We start from the raw sequence: 18,641 nt of genomic DNA, 5'->3' as shown, positions 1-18,641 counted from the left end.
GATAAGAGGAGCATGTACCTCAATAAAGAGTTTAAATAAAACAAGGAAAATCATAATGTGTAGAGGCCTACTTTTCGGATGATATTCATTGAAACGCCCAATATTTTTTTTTATCAACCGTTGGTTTCTATGAGATAAAAAACTACCAGAAGTCGCGTAAGCCAATGTTGAGAAGTCATGCAATATTTTTCTTAACCATCAATTGGTGTCTATAGGACAGGAAATTGTCGCGAGGAAAATCTTCAAAACTCATCCTATTGACCTAGGCCTATTACATCGCGGGTTTGGCAACCCTGCAATATATACAGTTATATAACATCGCACCGCATTGTGAGGTGAACGAACTGAATGTTGACATTGTATTCAGGATTTAAAACAAGAACTGTCTTTAACCAGACAATGCGGTTGGTATAAAACATAGCGTGTGATATCATGATATCAACTTCAAAATCTAAAAACAAAAGTAAAGAAATAATTTAGGGCGAAATAAATAAACAGCGTACAGCAGGTGCTATCTTGTCAATAATGATAAGAGGAACATGAAAAAAACCAGCAGAGAGCATGCACCCCAGTAAAGAGTTAAATAAAGCAAGGAAAAATCATAATGTGCAGAAGGCCTACTTTTCGGATGATATTCACAGAAACAAAAATAAAGAACTAAAGATCTAAAAACAAAAGTAAAGAAAATGAGGGCGAAATAAATAAACAGCGTACAGCATGTGATGACTTGTCAATAACGATAAGAGGAGCATGTACCTCAATAAAGAGTTTAAATAAAACAAGGAAAATCATAATGTGTAGAGGCCTACTTTTCGGATGATATTCACTGAAACAGAAAAAAGAAATAAGTTTAAAGAATTATATATTTTAAGATTAGATAATGAACAATCATACATAAAAATGTGACAGGTGTCTGATGATATTTATACACTTCGAGCAAAAAATAAAGAACTACTTAACACGCGACATAAATAAATAGCCATATTTTATGAACGAACTGAATGACCAGCAGAGAGCATGCACCCCAGTAAAGAGTTAAATAAAGCAAGGAAAAATCATAATGTGCAGAAGGCCTACTTTTCGGATGATATTCACAGAAACAAAAATAAAGAACTAAAGATCTAAAAACAAAAGTAAAGAAAATGAGGGCGAAATAAATAAACAGCGTACAGCATGTGATGACTTGTCAATAACGATAAGAGGAGCATGTACCTCAATAAAGAGTTTAAATAAAACAAGGAAAATCATAATGTGTAGAGGCCTACTTTTCGGATGATATTCACTGAAACAGAAAAAAAGAAATAAGTTTAAAGAATTATATATTTTAAGATTAGATAATGAACAATCATACATAAAAATGTGACAGGTGTCTGATGATATTTATACACTTCGAGCAAAAAATAAAGAACTACTTAACACGCGACATAAATAAATAGCCATATTTTATGAACGAACTGAATGTTGACATTGCGGACCAGGATTTGAAACAAGAACTGTTTTCAAAAAGAAAACGCGGTTGGTATAAAAACATAGCGTGTGCTATCATGATATAAACTTCAAAATCTAAAAACACAAGTAAAGAAATAATTTAGGGCGAAATAAATAAACAGCGTACAGCAGGTGCTATCTTGTCAATAATGATAAGAGGAACATGAAAAAAACCAGCAGAGAGCATGCACCCCAGTAAAGAGTTAAATAAAGCAAGGCAAAATCATAATGTGCAGGAGGCCTACTTTTCGGATGATATTCACAGAAACAAAAATAAAGAACTACGTTAGTACGTTTAAAAAATTATATAATTTGAAATTAAATAATGCAAAATCATACATAAAAATGTCACATGTGTCTGATGATAATTATACACTTCGACCAAAAATTAAAAAAATACTTAACACGCGACATAAATAAACAGCCATCTATCAAGAATGACAAGAGGAACATGAAAAAAACACCACCTAATATATGAGAGCATGCACCCCAATAAAGAATTGCTTTAAAATAAAACAATGAAAAATCATGACATGTGTAATGTATGTTGATACACTTATAAATAATACTCAAGGGTGAAATAAAAAACACCTTATCTACCGATATTTCCACAGTTAAACATACTCAGTGATCACTTGTACTAAAACAAAAATAAAGAAATACTTCACAAATGATAAGAGGAACACATAAAAAATAAATAAGCGAGCATTTCCCAAAAAAAAATTAGTAAAAGATAAAAATAATGATAAAACGTACAAGAAGGGGCAAAATATTTGTCGCAAAAACTTATTAAATGCTCATTTGCTCTAAGATATTTAATGTTTGCAATTTACTCCTAGTTTATCATTTATTTATTATTTATCTAGGCTTATATATCTTTTATTTATTTATCTATTAATTTATCTATTTATCAATTTATTTCAATATCATTATTATTAAGTGCCTATTTATAATGATATTTAAATCTATCAACATTATGCTTACGTCATCCAGGAGTTATTATCCACTTGAAATCGCCATATAAACACAAATTAATAAAGAAATACCCAATGGGTGAAATAAAAAGCATGATCTATCTTTTCAAGAATGAAAAGAGGATATAAAAAATATAACAGAGCATGTCCTATAAACATGATAAAGAATTATTTAAAATCGTACAAATGTGAAACATGTAATATGACATGGAATGAGCGTTTCGACAGTATTTTTTGTGGGACATGAGAGCACATCAGACACATCGAATTGCATTCTGAATACGAAGAATGTCTTTCTCATATCAAATAATTTTCATTTTTTGAAATTCACGATATAATGCAAATTTTATGACAAATTATTAAAATTTGATATTTTTCAAATTTTTGATATATAACAGTCCTCGAAGTAAATTTTATAAATCTAATGACATATTCTTAAAGTGTATGTAGCTGGGAGGAAAAGCCGACGATCAATTGAAAATTTTGACCTTTCATATTGAAGATATGGATTTTATTTCCCCAAAAGACCTATTTTTTTGGGGGATCCATATCTTCAATACGAAAGGTCAAAATTTTCAATTGATCGTCGGCCTTTCCTCCCAGCTAGGCCTACATATACTTAAAGAATGTATCATTAAATTTATTAAATTTACTTCGAGGACTGTTATATATCAAAAATATCAATTTTTAATGATTTGTCATAAAATGTGTATTACATTGCGAATTTCAAAAAATCAAAATTATTTGATATCAGGACATTCTTAGTATTCAATGCAAATATGTCTGATGTGCTCTAATGTCCCACAATAAATACTGTCCAAACGTTCATACCCCAGCCCTTAACATAAAACAAAATAAAACGGTCATGATAATATGACATTAAGGGCGAACACCACTAATGAAGCGTCTTGGTTGAAATGCACGTGAAAATTAATGTCTTTCTTTGCTCAACTTGAGGCCTTTTTGGCTCTCATAGTTGCCTGATGTACCCGTTACATTTTATTAAGAAACAAGGTAGTATAGTTTCTCTCCATTGATTTTGCAATAGCGTCTCCAGGAGGGGGGCTCAGAGGGCTTTCAGATTTATGCGGTGGGGGGGCTTAATGGCTAAAAATTTTACATATCCCTCTAGCGTTGGTTGTCAGTAGATTGCAGTCACTCCTCATCAAGTGTTGACAAAGACAACAGTGGTTGTTGAAACGTGCACAGTAAGTGCATTTTCTTGGATCAGATACTACGAACTCTGGTTTACTAGTTTACTCTACCGATCCTGATGAATTTGTTCAATCAATAACGATATCTGGGGGACCAATCACAAGCCAGATTCATTTAAAGATGCATTACATCATGACCAATTTTAGTTAGGCCAGAAATTGGCCTAACTCTCCATAGAATCCCGTGTTAAAAGTTATCCGCAATCCAAAGTCAGTAGTCCACTTGGGAAGCTAACAAACAGAGGGCGTACGGTGACTGAAAAGATTAGATGTGAAAATCTATCAATTGTGCACAAATAATAATCAGAGTTTTAAGCTTAAATGCAATAGCCAGAAGCACAATTGGCAAGTGGAGTACGGAGAAGTCTAGCTACACCCTGGAAGGGAAAAAAACAGTATTTGAAATGAGGAAATGTGCAATATGACTTAATGTAATACATTAGAAAAGGCTTAAAAGGCAACTATTAGGCCCTGATTCATATTTAATCATCATTTAGGCCTGTAAATTAGATTGTCTGTGTAAATTTAGCAGGATCCGACTTTTTATGACGACTTTCAAAATGTGTTACATTTCAGAAACACCAAGCTGTTTGTGAGGTGGCGTTAGCTGTATGGGTTATAGGTTGAACTTTTACAATATTTCTGGAAAAAAATCCTGAAATCCATATATTAATTTTTACAATGGATGTCGTCATCTGACCTTCTGCTTGCAGAAAGGGAAGTTTTGAAGAACTGAGTTGTTTTCCCGGCCCCTGTCTGTATAGAAAGTCAGTGGGGGTTATTTACTGGTGTGCACCCTAAAAGGCCCTTGTCATAACCAATGGTGGCGGCATGATTTTTCCCGTGCATGAGGGTTTAGGGAAAATTAAATTATATGTCTAAACTTGAGGTTGCATGTAAAACATGGTCTTTTTTTAACGCATGTTTGGGGTATTGAAATGATATTTTTTGGCTTGCACAATCATGGTAAAGATCCATGTCATACATAAGAGATTATAGGACATACAATACTTGGTAGGCCTAATGATAATGCGTAAACTTTGTACCTGTTAGGGAACTGAAATCAGACTGAAAACACAAACGTCATTCGAGGCTCTGTCTCACCAGTTGCATTTACAAGGCCCTTGTTATAACCAGTGGTGGCGGATGATTTTTTTTCTGGGGGAAGGGTCACACAAGGTTCTGAACAGAAACGTCACATACGGACCAACCCACACTACCGAGAACCGCGAATGCCGAGAACCGCGAAAGCCGAGAACCGCTCTAGTTTTATCTTGATTTGAAAAAAAAAATGTTCATAAAACGAGACTGAAGGTTTTACCAAGTTGATTAATTTAATTAATATTTTTTACTGTTACCATTTTACTGTATATAATTGTTTCAATAATTTGCAACCAACTAAGCAAAATAAGTGGCGTAGATTTCTGTCTGACATGGGGGTGCCAAAAAATTTTTTTTGATGTGAATCCACCGCCTATTGGCGACAGAATTTGCCATAAAATGGTAAAATATATGGAGCAAAAGAAACAAAAAATAGGCACTTCTTAGGCTAGGAGGTTAATTTGATCAGAACCCCACATTAACATGATTATGTGCCCGGGGGAGTGTAAAATTGGGGGGAGGCAAAGATATTTTGGCAAGTCGAGGGGGGTAGCAATTTTTGGGAGGCCGAGGGGAGTGGGTAACTTGGGTAAGCAATTTCTGGCACACATTTACAGGGCACCTTTTAAATAACACGCAAATTGTTTACGCAATGGTTCGCAGATCTGTACTATTTTCCAAAAGACAACAGATCGCATTTGATGTAGCGATCAAAATAATAAATCATTGGTCATCTGGCCAGTAGATCTAATGAATGAATATGAACCATGATGAACAGAAGTTTCTAACTAACATAATAGTTTAAAGTAAAAATTGACATGTTATTTAACCAATAATTCTGACATCGATTTCTCTGTCATAATTTTGTCAGAAGAGAGATCATATCCTGTGAATGAAACATTCAATGTAAAGTGCATCCAGAGCAACATCTGAATATGGTTAGTTTCATTTGAAAAGTTTTCTAAATTTTAGAAAAACTGGGTTGTGGTGAAAGAGATTTAAATCCATTGCATGTTGTGAAAATACCTTTACATCAATCGTAAGCCCGCCCCACTTCCCCAGGAAAGAGTGACTTGCTAGAAGTTTCAATGGATTTTATTGTTGCACGGAAATGTATGATCTATCCTTTGGATGCAGGGCTTCTTGAGCGCGCGCTTATCTCGCTTAAACTTAGTTCTGAACGTCGTCATTGATTGATGATTTTCAAAGTTTTCTCTCCAGAATATATTATTTTATAGGTTTCAAAAACTCCAATATAGCCTGACATTCTCATGGTGGATGCAGCGTTATAGAATTCGTTTATAGAATATCTTAATTTTTTGATATGGTCTATTTCATCTGCGTTGATAACAATCTGAATCATGTTAATTAATGGCAGAATACCGTGGAATTCCATCTACATACTACATTGTATACATTTTGTTACAGTTTGTAGTTCGTATAGGAAGTGACCTGAAATAAAAACGTGATGAAATACCGTAAAGCACTTGTAATCCCTATAATGCTAATCACAATCCTTTAGGATTTATTTTAAATCCTTGAAATGTAGAGTGTATGACGGGATTGCTTTAAAACGTCCTCTGAAAGATTACGTGGTCAAAATGGTAAAGGACAGAATTACGTTTTATTAATACTACAATATTAGTTGTCCAAACATGACAATTAAACACTCGCGCGTCGAGATTGCTGATCTATTAAAGGGGCATTTCGTGATCCACAGCCTCATCCCCCCACTTTTCTCAAAAAAAGTTGAGATTTTTATGTCACTGGAAACCTCTGGCTACATAATGTTTATGTACAAAATATTTCTTGCAGATTAATTCGTTTAGCAAAGATATCGTGAAATTTGAATTTCGTTCTGGTGCACCAGAACGAAATTACAACGCATTGTCTATGGAGCAGTGTAATACACATAATCATGCATAACTCGCGAACGCAAAATCGGAATCAACTGAAATTTTGGGAATAGGGTTTTTTCGTGGATATCTAATGAAAAATGACATGAATAGAGGATGCTAGGATCACGAAATACTCCTTTAATAATAAATTTATTTATTTGATAATATCTATTTAATGATATATGAAAATTCTACAGACAAATATTTAAAAAAATATTTAAAATCAAACAGTGTCAAATATGCAGGAGCGGTGGTTGTTGGTTATCATGGTTATAGGCTACATATATAAAATAACTAAATTACAGGTATTTTTATTCATTTTAGTTGGGGCTGTTTTTCTTTTAAATGACCAGGATGGAAATTGTATACAAATTCAATTTCATAATTTGGTAACAAAATTACCGGGCTGGAAAACACACCGTCCGTTCCTCGCTGGTGGTGTTCACAAGAAAATCATATCAAATTTGCGAACAAAAGAGGTAATAATTGCTGCATGTCAAGATTTAATTATAGTGGTTCTACAAAGATAGTTATTTACAAGGACATCTTACAATAGACTTTCAATTATATTTAAAGCATCCATGTGCACGTATACCAGAAGGTATATATGTAAAAATATTGAGGAATGAAGCTTTTCCAAAGTGAATGTCTTCATTATCGCAAAATGTGTGAAGGAGCAAATTGAATGTGTTCATTATTCACATTACTGAGTGCAACTTGAACGTTTTATTTTTTGAAATAAGGTATGTTATACAAATATTTAATGTTTATGAATACAATGGTAAGAAAATTTCACGGGGTGAAATATGGACTGTTTCATTCCATGAGGCTTTGCCGAGTTGAATGGAACAGTTCGTATTTCACCGAATGAAAACATGCTTTCCATTGAACGAATAAAAACATTCAATATTTTGTTATATATAACCAACATACAAATTCCTTTTCTTCCACTTAATTTTATAAATCACTAGGATTAGGAAACAAAATAAATTTAAAATGTATGTATATATTATATTTATTTTAGAAGCAATTATATACACCTATCCGGGCGAGTCGAAGTGGTCACCGCGAGCATTTTACTACAAACTAAGTTTTGTGAATATTAACACATATAAGGGCCCAGATAGCAACATTTGCACAGTATTTTTTGTGGGACATGAGAGCGCATCAGACATATCGAATTGCATTCTGAATACGAAGGATGTCCTTCTGATATTATATAATTTTGATTTTTTGAAGTTCGCGATATGATACAAATTTTAATTACTTAGTATTTTATGATACTGTGCAAACGATGCTATCCGAGCCTCATACAAAGATTCTTGTCCTTTTAGTTATTATTGCGAGTGTAGTAATCAATTTCCATTGCATTTCTCGCCCTGGCTTCTCGGATTCTTTATAGGATTTCGGGGATACAAAATGGTCAACTGCCTTTATATATTCATGTTTTATTATAGCGCCCACTGTGGACTTGCAAATATCTCAACCGTGCTCAAAAGCGAGTAAAAGCGAATACACGTCTTTATTAGCTAAAATTACACACGGATATGTTGCGGATTCGATATCATTTTTTTCATCAAAATGCCACAAAATATTATGCGGAAACTTTCAAATACTCTTATTTCAGCAATTTCTCAAAACTTTATACCCAATGACCCCCTTTTCCATTTTGTTATACCCAATGGCCCCATCATCATTTTATACTGATAGATGACATATGACCAGGGAAGATCAGATTTTGAGAATAAATTAAGCCTATTAAAAGTGTATGAATTGACAAACCAAGGCATGTGTCCAAAAACGTCACTGATTGCACCAAAATGTGCTAACTTGATATTTTATAGCGGGAGTGTGTGTGCACCAGGGGGTGGAACAACGTACTCTCAGCTGGTTAGCCTCTGGTTCGCTGGTTCGAATCTCGCTTCAGCCCGTTTTCTTTGCTCTCCTGTATATAGGTAGGCCCCGGGGGGGCACTCAACTTTGGAAGTGACGGGTATGTGCCTACCGGAGTCGCGAAGTAGGGGCCTATCGGGTACAAAGCGTTATTTTAAAAAAGGGGTCATTGGGTACAAACAAAATAAAAAAGGGGTCATTGGGTACAATATTTTGAAAAAGGGGGTCATCGAGTATAAGATTTTTAAAAAAAGGGTCATCGGGTAGAAAATTTTGAAAAAATGGAGCAAAATTTTGAAAATTTCGGCATAATTTTGAAAAAATGGAGCAAAATTTGACAGTTTCGGCCTTTTTTTTGTTACATTTTGATGATGCTATTCTAGAAAGGTCATTGGGTAGCCGCAACCAAAAAAAGGGGGTCATTGGGTAGCCGCAACTAAAAAAAGGGGGGTCATCGGGTATGGCTTAAAAAAAAAGGGGGTCATCGGATATAGTCGACTTCAAAAGAGGGGGCCTATTGACAGGCACATACCGTCACTTCCAAAGTTGAGTGCCCCCCGGGAGGTAGGCCTATAATTTGTTTTTTAGTTTCCAACAATGTAGGGTCCCGATCCCGGTAGGGGTCAAACGTCCTAGTTCTTGTTAATAGGTTTCGCATAGTTCTCTATCATCATGACTTCATTAAATTAAATACATGATATATCGGCATATGAACACAATAAATGTATGTGGTTATCTATGGAAATGATCACAACTTGATTCCTTCCTATTTGCCCGGGCCTATTTGTAAAATTAAATTTCATGAGCAATGGTTTATTTTCTTATCAAAAATACCACCACCGGCCAGATTGTTGAACTTGTGTGAAAAATGAGTGACATCTTTAAAACATTTTATCTTTAATTTTAAGGCAAATTACATAAGGTCAAGGTCATTGTGATCAAACTGATTTTTGGCAGTGAGGTTGGATCTCCAGTGACATCTCTCTACCACAAAACTATGCTACTGCTGTACCTTATGCCAACTGTGATCACCCTGGGGTGACTTTTCGCTCCTTACATCATAGAAACTTGTGTGGATTATGTTACGAGGTTGTGCTGGCTGCTGACTTGCTGCTCACGTTCAATACTCAAGTTCAAGTACGTCACACACAATACTAATGCCACATGTTACACCACCGAGAAGCGAGTTCGTTACAGTTTTGCTTATTTTATCTCCTGGTTTTATATATCTTTGCAGTTTTTCATAATGGCTCAAACAAAGTAAGGAAACTCGAGTTGGGATCACTACAATACCTGTAGAACTACGTTTGACCACATCAACGTAAATATGTAAGTATAATATCGTGTAAATGCACTGATTTTTTTGTTGTAAATTATATGGGTGGTTACAGGTCTGTTGTGTTGGAATCAATCATAGATGCAATCATGCAAATACGGACATTATAATACAATATTATCGTTATTTTACGGCACTTTCCCGTAAACTAATACGGCTATTTGCCGTAAAATTGAATTACTATTTCACATAAAATAGGCATTATATAGTACCGTTACTGTATTTGTTTATTTTTGTGTGTGTAAACTTTACTGTAAAGTGTTGCATACATTTGTCCTGACGGATAATGTACAGTTTATAGTTTAACGGCAACAACTGTAATTCTAACGGTAAAATGTTGATCAATATAGTTGCTAGGAGGAATACTGTAAAACATACGCACTTTCTACCGTATTTTTTACAGGATTATGGGCATTCTACCGTACTTTTACGGCAATTTCCGTATATATGCTAATTATACGGTGAAATACTTGTAAAACGAAATACTTGTAAAATCGTCGTTTTTTTTAGTTGCCATTTGGCCCAGATATTGTACCGTAAAAAATACGGGCAAATTTGTACAGTGTAGGCCTATAGCATGTATACGAGATGGAACGGTTGGAGGTGAAATGTCAAAGCACAGATGTGGTCAAAGCCACATCTTTTTTTTCACTTTCTTCAGTTTTTTTAATAAAACAAAACGGTGAATATAACCACCGCCAATTTATAGTTGCTAGCATTGCACCGGGGAATAGTGGTCATGTTCAAATTGGCAGTCGACTGAATCGAGTTATTCGTTTAAAGTTTATTTGGGGAACAGGTGAACCATGCAATGTTCGAAGGATGTGCATCAGAATATGGGTCTATGATCAGATATGCCAAGGATTCGGGCCAAGGATGAGGCTACATACAATCAAGGAAATAAATAGTTGGCATGCACACCTTGACAATATGGTGGAATTCTTCACTACCGCTCTGATAGTCAAGTGAAATTAGTATATGTTTGAGACGAGGTGCAAACCTTCCCCTTTTCCATTCCCTCCCCCATTGCCCCTAAATCAATGTTGGGCAGACTGGGAGCCCAATGGAAAAAGTGCGATTTTTATACATAATTTAGTATGCCAGAGTGTGCCAACATTAACTTCCCTGATAGGTCTGGATGAACGTCTTTGAAAATGAAGCAACGTAAAAATCGGTAGCAAAATATTAGGCTGAAACTACGCCACGTCTAGCATGTAAAAGCCCACAGTAAAAGCTATAGTAAACAATAAACATACAAATATATGGTAAAAGCCATTCATATCATAGATATTGTTCAAATATCTTATATAGTGTCGTGATTCAAACCCGAGATTAAACAGTTTTTCATGAAGATGAAGTGGATGCAAAAGGATTAATGATAGTATCCCATTTCCTCTTGTGTTTTAATTATCATGATGTTTTATAATGTATTTAAAATACATTATAAATCAAGGGGGTCTAAATTAGCGACCGGAGAGATTTAATGGATGTGATAGGCCCATGTAAAAGCCCTATGTCTTTTTACATTTTTAATACGACCCCTATCTCAGGACTGTAAGCCGCGCCGTACAATTGCAAGAGTATTAACATTTTTTTTTTTTTTTTTTTTTTTTTTTCCCATTTTTATTCACCTGTACTTGGGCCTGGTGGAAGGGAAAAAGAACATACAGACATGGTCCACCAGACCCCAACTTAATTACGGTAACCAAGATAGATATGCAAAGATACAATCAGATTATGACAATGAGATTTAAATAATACTGCCCCACCACGACAACAGGACCCAACCAATATTAAAAAAAGAGCAAATGCTACGCTACCAAGAGTGATGAAAAAGGCAAGCAGAAAAAGAAGTGGTAGCCCAGCAAAAGCATGAAAACACAAAGGCAACTGTTGGGTCCCCCTGCCATGGGTGGGCAGAATCAGCACCATACAACATGCATAATAAGATCAAGCAACTCATGTTGGTTACGAGTGCATCAAAAAATTAGACCAGGGATTTTCTACACAAAACACAAATCCCCACCCAGACACCCCACACACAAACATGCAGGACAAGTGACAAGACAAAACACTGAAAACTTTCCCATATCACAGTGCATTCATATATTAACATGATTAAGGCTAGCGAAGTGGCAAAGTGGGGCAAGTTCACCCATGCTGCATGGGGCAAGTTCGCCCATATGGTGGGGTAATTTTAGTTCGCCCTATTAAAAAAGGTTAAAATAGCGCATAAAATCAATGCAAAACGGCGTTTATAGTAAAGACATATTGGGCAGTTATTCTCTTACGACATGAACGAGGAGTTACTAAATTCAAGGACTGCCTTTTGAGGAGAGCGAGAGCATTATTGCTTTCTACTGCTCTCCTTAAATCTGATATGAGAGTGATTTTCATCTCTCCTTATAGTTGACCACTCTCTCTTTACATTCTAATGCTCTAAACATCTCTCTTTGAAGGCTAGAAGAGCTCTACTGCAAACATGAGAGCACATCCGACATATCGAATTGCATTCTGCGAAGAATGTCCTTCTGATATCAAATAATTTTGATTTTTTTGAAATCCACGATATAATACAAATTTTATGGCAAATTATTAAAATGGATATTTTAACATTTAGCAGTCTTCAAAGTAAAATAATAAATCTAATGATATTTACTTGAAGTATAGGTAGCTGGGAGGAAAAGCCGACGATCATTTGAACATTTTGCGGACTTTTCGTATTAAAGATATAGGCCCTACCTTTTTTTCCAAAAAGATCTAATAATTTTAGGTATTTTGGGGAAAAAATGTGTGGTTAGATTTATAAATTTTACTTCGAGGTGTCAGAAATTTTGCAAAAAATACGTCAAAAACACCAATTTTTCTTGGTTTGAGATGACATTTTTTCACTTCACCTGGAATTATTGGGGGGGGTAGCTGAAGGGTATTCGAGCCCCCGCACCAAAATTATTGACGGGGCTGAGCCCACCCCCTCCCCTAAGCCTATGCTAGCCTCGTTTTAATGAGCAAATTGCAAATCTTGTGCAAAAAGTTCCCATTTTCACCTGCTTTGTCATACGGTTTTAAATTCAATGAACTATCAGTGACTTTGCTAAAGAGCGCTTACAAATTCATATGGAAACGAAGCTTACGTTCATCATAGATCTTTTAAGTTGTTCCTTTTACATAGCCCCATAAAGAAAAGGTTAAAGGTAAGTCAAACACATGGACAAACGTTAAGCATGTACAACATGTATGTATAGCAGCTTGTCATGATCTGTCAATGACATAAGTATCGGACTGGGCGATTCCAGTTGAAATCCATACACCCCTATGGTCTATGATGGAAGACACATTTCAAATTGGGTTACCTTTTAGATGGATGACTCCAATTGAAATCTACACCCACTGCGTGAGAGGTTAATGTCACGTCTTCCATAGGGTGTTTGGATTTCAACTGTAATAGCACATTTTTAACTAATGTATATTGAATCGAACTGTGTCGAAATCGTTTCATCATGTTCATGTTTTTCAAAAACATACAGATTCAGTTCTTTATCCGATACTTTATACCAGCCTACAGGCAAATACACAAGAGGTCATATAAAGGTTGCATGGGACCCACTATGACCGCGAACTACCCAGCAAACACACAACGTATAAAGGGTATAAAAATGTTCTAGTAACATTCATAAATACATTTTTGAAAAGGTGACCGGCGATGCTGATGCAAAACACAGCAAATTACATGTACTTGAGCGTTGTCCGTCTGCTCTGTCTGATTTACCGCATAAAAAGAACTAGGTCACGCGATGTTACGCAGCCGGACCAGCGAATGAGGTACAGATGTGATGATGATGTGATTCAATTAGCCAATCAGAACCCCACTTCCGTATATACGCCATAAACTGCGCCAAATTGGCAGACCACTGAAGTACTCTGCTGAAAACAAACTATAATAGAATGTTATTCAGGGGCTCCGGAAGATTTTAAATATTGGGGGCCCAATGGCACCTGGCCAAAACTATTGGGGGCCCCAATGGTACTTTTCCATAGCCACCAAAATTATTGGGGCCGGACCCCCTGGGCCCTCCGGTTCCGGAGCCACTGTTATTTAACTGTTGACAAAAGATTTTGCTGAAATGCGTTTAATAACGTAACCATGATCTTTATATGACCTGACATTTAAAAGTTATCAAAACTTTATTGAATAAACGTTTTAAGGGGGTACTACACCCATTGCATTTTTTTTTTTTTTTTTTTTTTTTTTTTGTGAAGAAACGAGAAAAAGAAATTGGACAAAGTGGTATGCAAAATGAAGGGGCAAATCTTCTCGTTCAATTGGTGGCATCAGTATCAATGACGCGTGCATGCTTCTAATGGTATAAGCCAAAAAGTGGTACATCACTGATGTTTTAAATTCACTTCATTTTGGAAAGCTTACTATCAACGGATTTCGTTAAACTTTTGGATATGTGTTGCAAACACATTAGGGAAATAATGTTGATATGTAAAATGTGAATAAGTGGTCCCTGATTTCTTTTATGACTTCATGAACTTGGTGCTCCACAACTATCAAAAACGAACCGGTTAAAATGCTTCTATTTTCAATGTTGAGCTATATTTTGTATTTTGAACTTGCGACACTATGTCACTGAAACTTAATTAAGCCATAGGTAACAGGTTACCACAACCACACTACAGCAATGTTGAAAAAATTGTATTTCTTGTCACCTATACCACCATATTGGGTAGTTTTCCGTAAGCTTCATTTTTGTGATTTTGGTAACTATTTTATATTTATTTGCCCAATCCATCTCAACTAGGCAATCTAAATTGTACTCACCATTTACATCCCAAGGTATTGTAGTATATCCACCTCACACATTTCCATTATATATCCAGTAACAGACAAAATATCAAAATTGATGCCTCATTATGACATGTATGATATCACAGACTATCACATGTATTCAAAATTGATGCCTGAATTTGACCTGAACCAATTGACCTATAACCTGACCTTTGATGACCTTATAGCCTTTTTTAATCTCTTTTCCTAACAACACATTATAGAAGATACATACATGGTGTAGTATTAAATTGTCTATGTGGAAGAGATTAGGCCTATTTAATTTATTCAGTGTTATAATCAGTGAGTACATTTCTATAGATAGTATACGCTGGCGAAGTTACGTAATAATCGGATTAACTACCATAGCAATAGGTGAAAACAATTTTTGAATATACCGCGCTGCACTGATACGTTCACATGGTTCCTCTCATTGAACCATATCATGCTGATCACTTGCACCTGTAAGATTAGTATCTTTGAAAAGACCAGTATTGTGTTCAATCTATGATTGCAGACATACACAGGTGATTAGTTCAATCTGCTTGTAGTGCAGCGCGATATGTTCAAAATTGTTTTCACCTATTGCTATGGTAGTTAATCGGATTTATTACGTAACTTCGCCAGCGTATAACAAAGGATTTAATGTATTCTATTCATGTATTCTACTTGGACATGTTCAATAGAATAAATTATGGTTTGTTATGAAACACACATCTCAGTTACCAGGATACAGTAAACATAAATATATATAGGGCTAAAATGATTTTCTAAAATGGTTTAAAACCACTTTGTATGTAGAGATATTTTATAAGTTCAGGACATGAGATGATGAACATATTTATATACTTCATAAATTTGCAACAAAAAAAAGAAGAAGGGTACTGATGAAAATCAGGGTATTATATCGCCTTAAGGACATTTTTGTGTTTTGTTGATGCCAACGTCCTATAGACTTATAGTGCGGCCCATGCACGATCAATGTTATTTATAGGTTAATGAACGCGTATTACTTATTGGGAGAGAAATTAGACAAAATAATGCACGCGTGCTGATGTTGATGCGTCTAATGCACGAGCTCCGAAGGGGGGAGTGCTTTAGACGCATCAACATCAGCGCAAGTGCATTATTTTGTCTAATTTCTCGAGCAATAAGTAATACAAGTTTATTAACCTATAAAACACTGCGCGTAGTACGCGGAGTGCACAATATACACAATCAATGCATGTTTCGTACTTTTCTAACAGCTTTTCTGATTGGCTGCTTTGATATAAGAGTGTATGAATGATCAATATTGCGGACCCTAGATGCAGGAGTGGATACAAAATCTAACATTGTGTGTGTACATTTTATATCCACTCTTGTATCAAGGGTCTTTGATATTGATCAATAAATTGAACGTGTATGGGCCGCATTATAGACGTATACACGAACCACAGTGATAGAAAATTATACACACAATTATATTGTGATATGCCTACAAACACGATCAAAATATTGGTCAATATTGAGGAACCTAGATGCAGGAGTGGATACAAAAGCTACCATTATGCGTGTTCGGAGGTAGATTTTGTATCCACTCTTGTATCTAGGGTCTTTGATATTGATCAATAAGATTGGACGTGTATGGACCGCATGTTCAGAATCGTATCTGTGCGTTCAAATTAAGTTAGGCTACCCATACCTTTTTACACGTTTGCATTTCGTCAAATATTTTTCGATTCACTTAAAAAAAGTATTGAGGGGTGGGGACTTATAAGTTATGGACCCTATAGTTTAATGATTTCTGCTGAACTTCTTCCCTAGGATTTTAATACAGGCATACTGCAGTTACTGTCCGTTTTCCTATACACAATACACAGTGCTCTTTCCCATTGACGCGTGACCTCTACAAATAGCCCTACGTTAAAAGTATGGGGATATGACTAGTTAACGTCGCTGTGTGAAAAATAACCGGCCAATATTAAAAGTACTCTTCTAAAGTTCTAGAAAATATAGTTTTTAACATGTCCTAAATTTTTAGCTGATTTAGATGTTTGGAAATATTCGTACTTTGGTGTTTTAGTTAATGTTATAGGTAATAGTACATTGCCTAGTTAACGTCGCTGTGTGAAAAATAACCGGCCAATATTAAAAGTACTCTTCTAAAATTCTAGACAATATAGTTTTGTAACATGTCCTAAATTTTTAGCTAATTTAGGTGTTTGGAGAGGGTCGTACTTTTGTGTTTTAGGAAGGATATGTAAACGACAGATAACACCAAAAATATGAAGAAATTATTTCCAAACCGTGTTAAGTCAACAATCATTATGTTGCTCATTTTCAAGAATGCTGTTTACAAAAAGCACGCCATTGTCTCATTTCGTGAACAAAAGTACACATACCATTGTTTCCTTTCGTTTCCTTTATAATCGGTTACCCAACTGAAGCTATAATACGCAAACTTTATTGCGATATCGCACATGAAAACAGTCACATGTGCACAGCCAGAGAAGATCCGATTTAATCAGTTGAGCTGTTTCAATGAGTGTTATCTTGGTTTAATAGCTTTTAATGGGGTTAAGTCCTGCAAAGGTCGAGATGAATTCTACTGTAGACATGACTGCATCATGGTGTTCGTACAGTATGTCAAAATGTAAAAAACTCATTCAGCATATAAAGGGATAAGTGGATTTATATATATCGTTTACTTATGTTTGTTTACAAATACCTGTGTATATCAACAGGAAAATTAACATGGTTACCGTAATGTTTCATTTAATATGTAAATCGACCCTCCCCTTTGTGCTATGGGAGGGGGTTCCTAGGGACCCACGCTAATTACTACGGTATATCAGATTTAACAATCCGTCATTAAAAACAAAAACCGGTCGAAAAAAATAAACAAATCCGCGAGTAAACGTGCAATCTCAGAAAAACTAAATTGTGGGTCCCATGGAACCTCCATTTATTAGAAATTTAAAAATACATCGTGTCACACGATAGTTATGAACCGTGCCTTTTTTCAATTGTCATATCACATAGCGTTGCATAGCAGTTTTTTTTTTTTTTTTTTATATTTGCATCACAATAAATTCTTTTACATGATTACATCGCAATTATTTTACTCATGGAATGAACTCGAAAGAACAATACAAATGGTAAGCATGGTAAGGTCATGTTTGAAATTAGTAACACATCGCGGGTGAGTTTTATTTTTCAGGATAATGACAGACCGTTTGTAGCTATGAATGCATTGTGATCGTGGTAATGGATGTGATCATATGTTGATTGAACACTGGAATTAGTATTGACGGATACCCTATGTTCAAACTATCATACATTATTTACAACAGAGTTGTCGCTATCCATAAATGCATGATTAATATATGAAATGGTTGATTTTAATAAATTCATCTTATCAATATAATACCTCTGTGGGTAGCAGAGATGATACTGTAATCAGTCATCTTTTTAGATGTATGCAATTTTAGAGTGGCAAACGTGCAACAAGGCTGCGCTCGCTTTCTTCTCGTGTTTCCCGATGTTTTTGTTTTAAACAATGAATTCAGGTTGATGTATAAAATAGTGTGTTCTTAATAGAGATATTAATAACTATAGTTCCTCTAGGTAGAACCCCCCAAAAAAAAAAAATCTTGTGGAAAAAGTTATTATTTCGCCTGTTTTGTTATACGGTTGTAAATTCAATGAACTATGACTTTGCTAAATAACGCTTACAAATTGATATGATGTGCATGGGTTTTATTAAACCAACAATCAATTGTTTTGAATATGCAAACAGCAAATGCATCCACGTAGTACTCTATAATAATTAGGCCCCTATAGATTGATATTATTATTTTCACTGCACTTTCACCGATTGAGCTACATGTATAGGGAATAGATAGGTCAGACAGGCATCTG

General features: G+C 35.2%; 1 pseudogene; it reads left to right on the top strand.

Moving 5' to 3' along the window:
- LOC140146655 (sodium- and chloride-dependent glycine transporter 1-like) overlaps positions 1–18,641 on the top strand; it is a 115,719-nt pseudogene that overhangs the window by 49,828 nt on the left and 47,250 nt on the right.

This window comes from Amphiura filiformis, chromosome 1, assembly GCF_039555335.1.
Source record: "Amphiura filiformis chromosome 1, Afil_fr2py, whole genome shotgun sequence".
Lineage (NCBI taxonomy): Eukaryota > Metazoa > Echinodermata > Ophiuroidea > Amphilepidida > Amphiuridae > Amphiura > Amphiura filiformis.
Note: the sequence above shows the minus strand (reverse complement) of the source record. Positions and strands in the feature narration are given on the sequence as shown.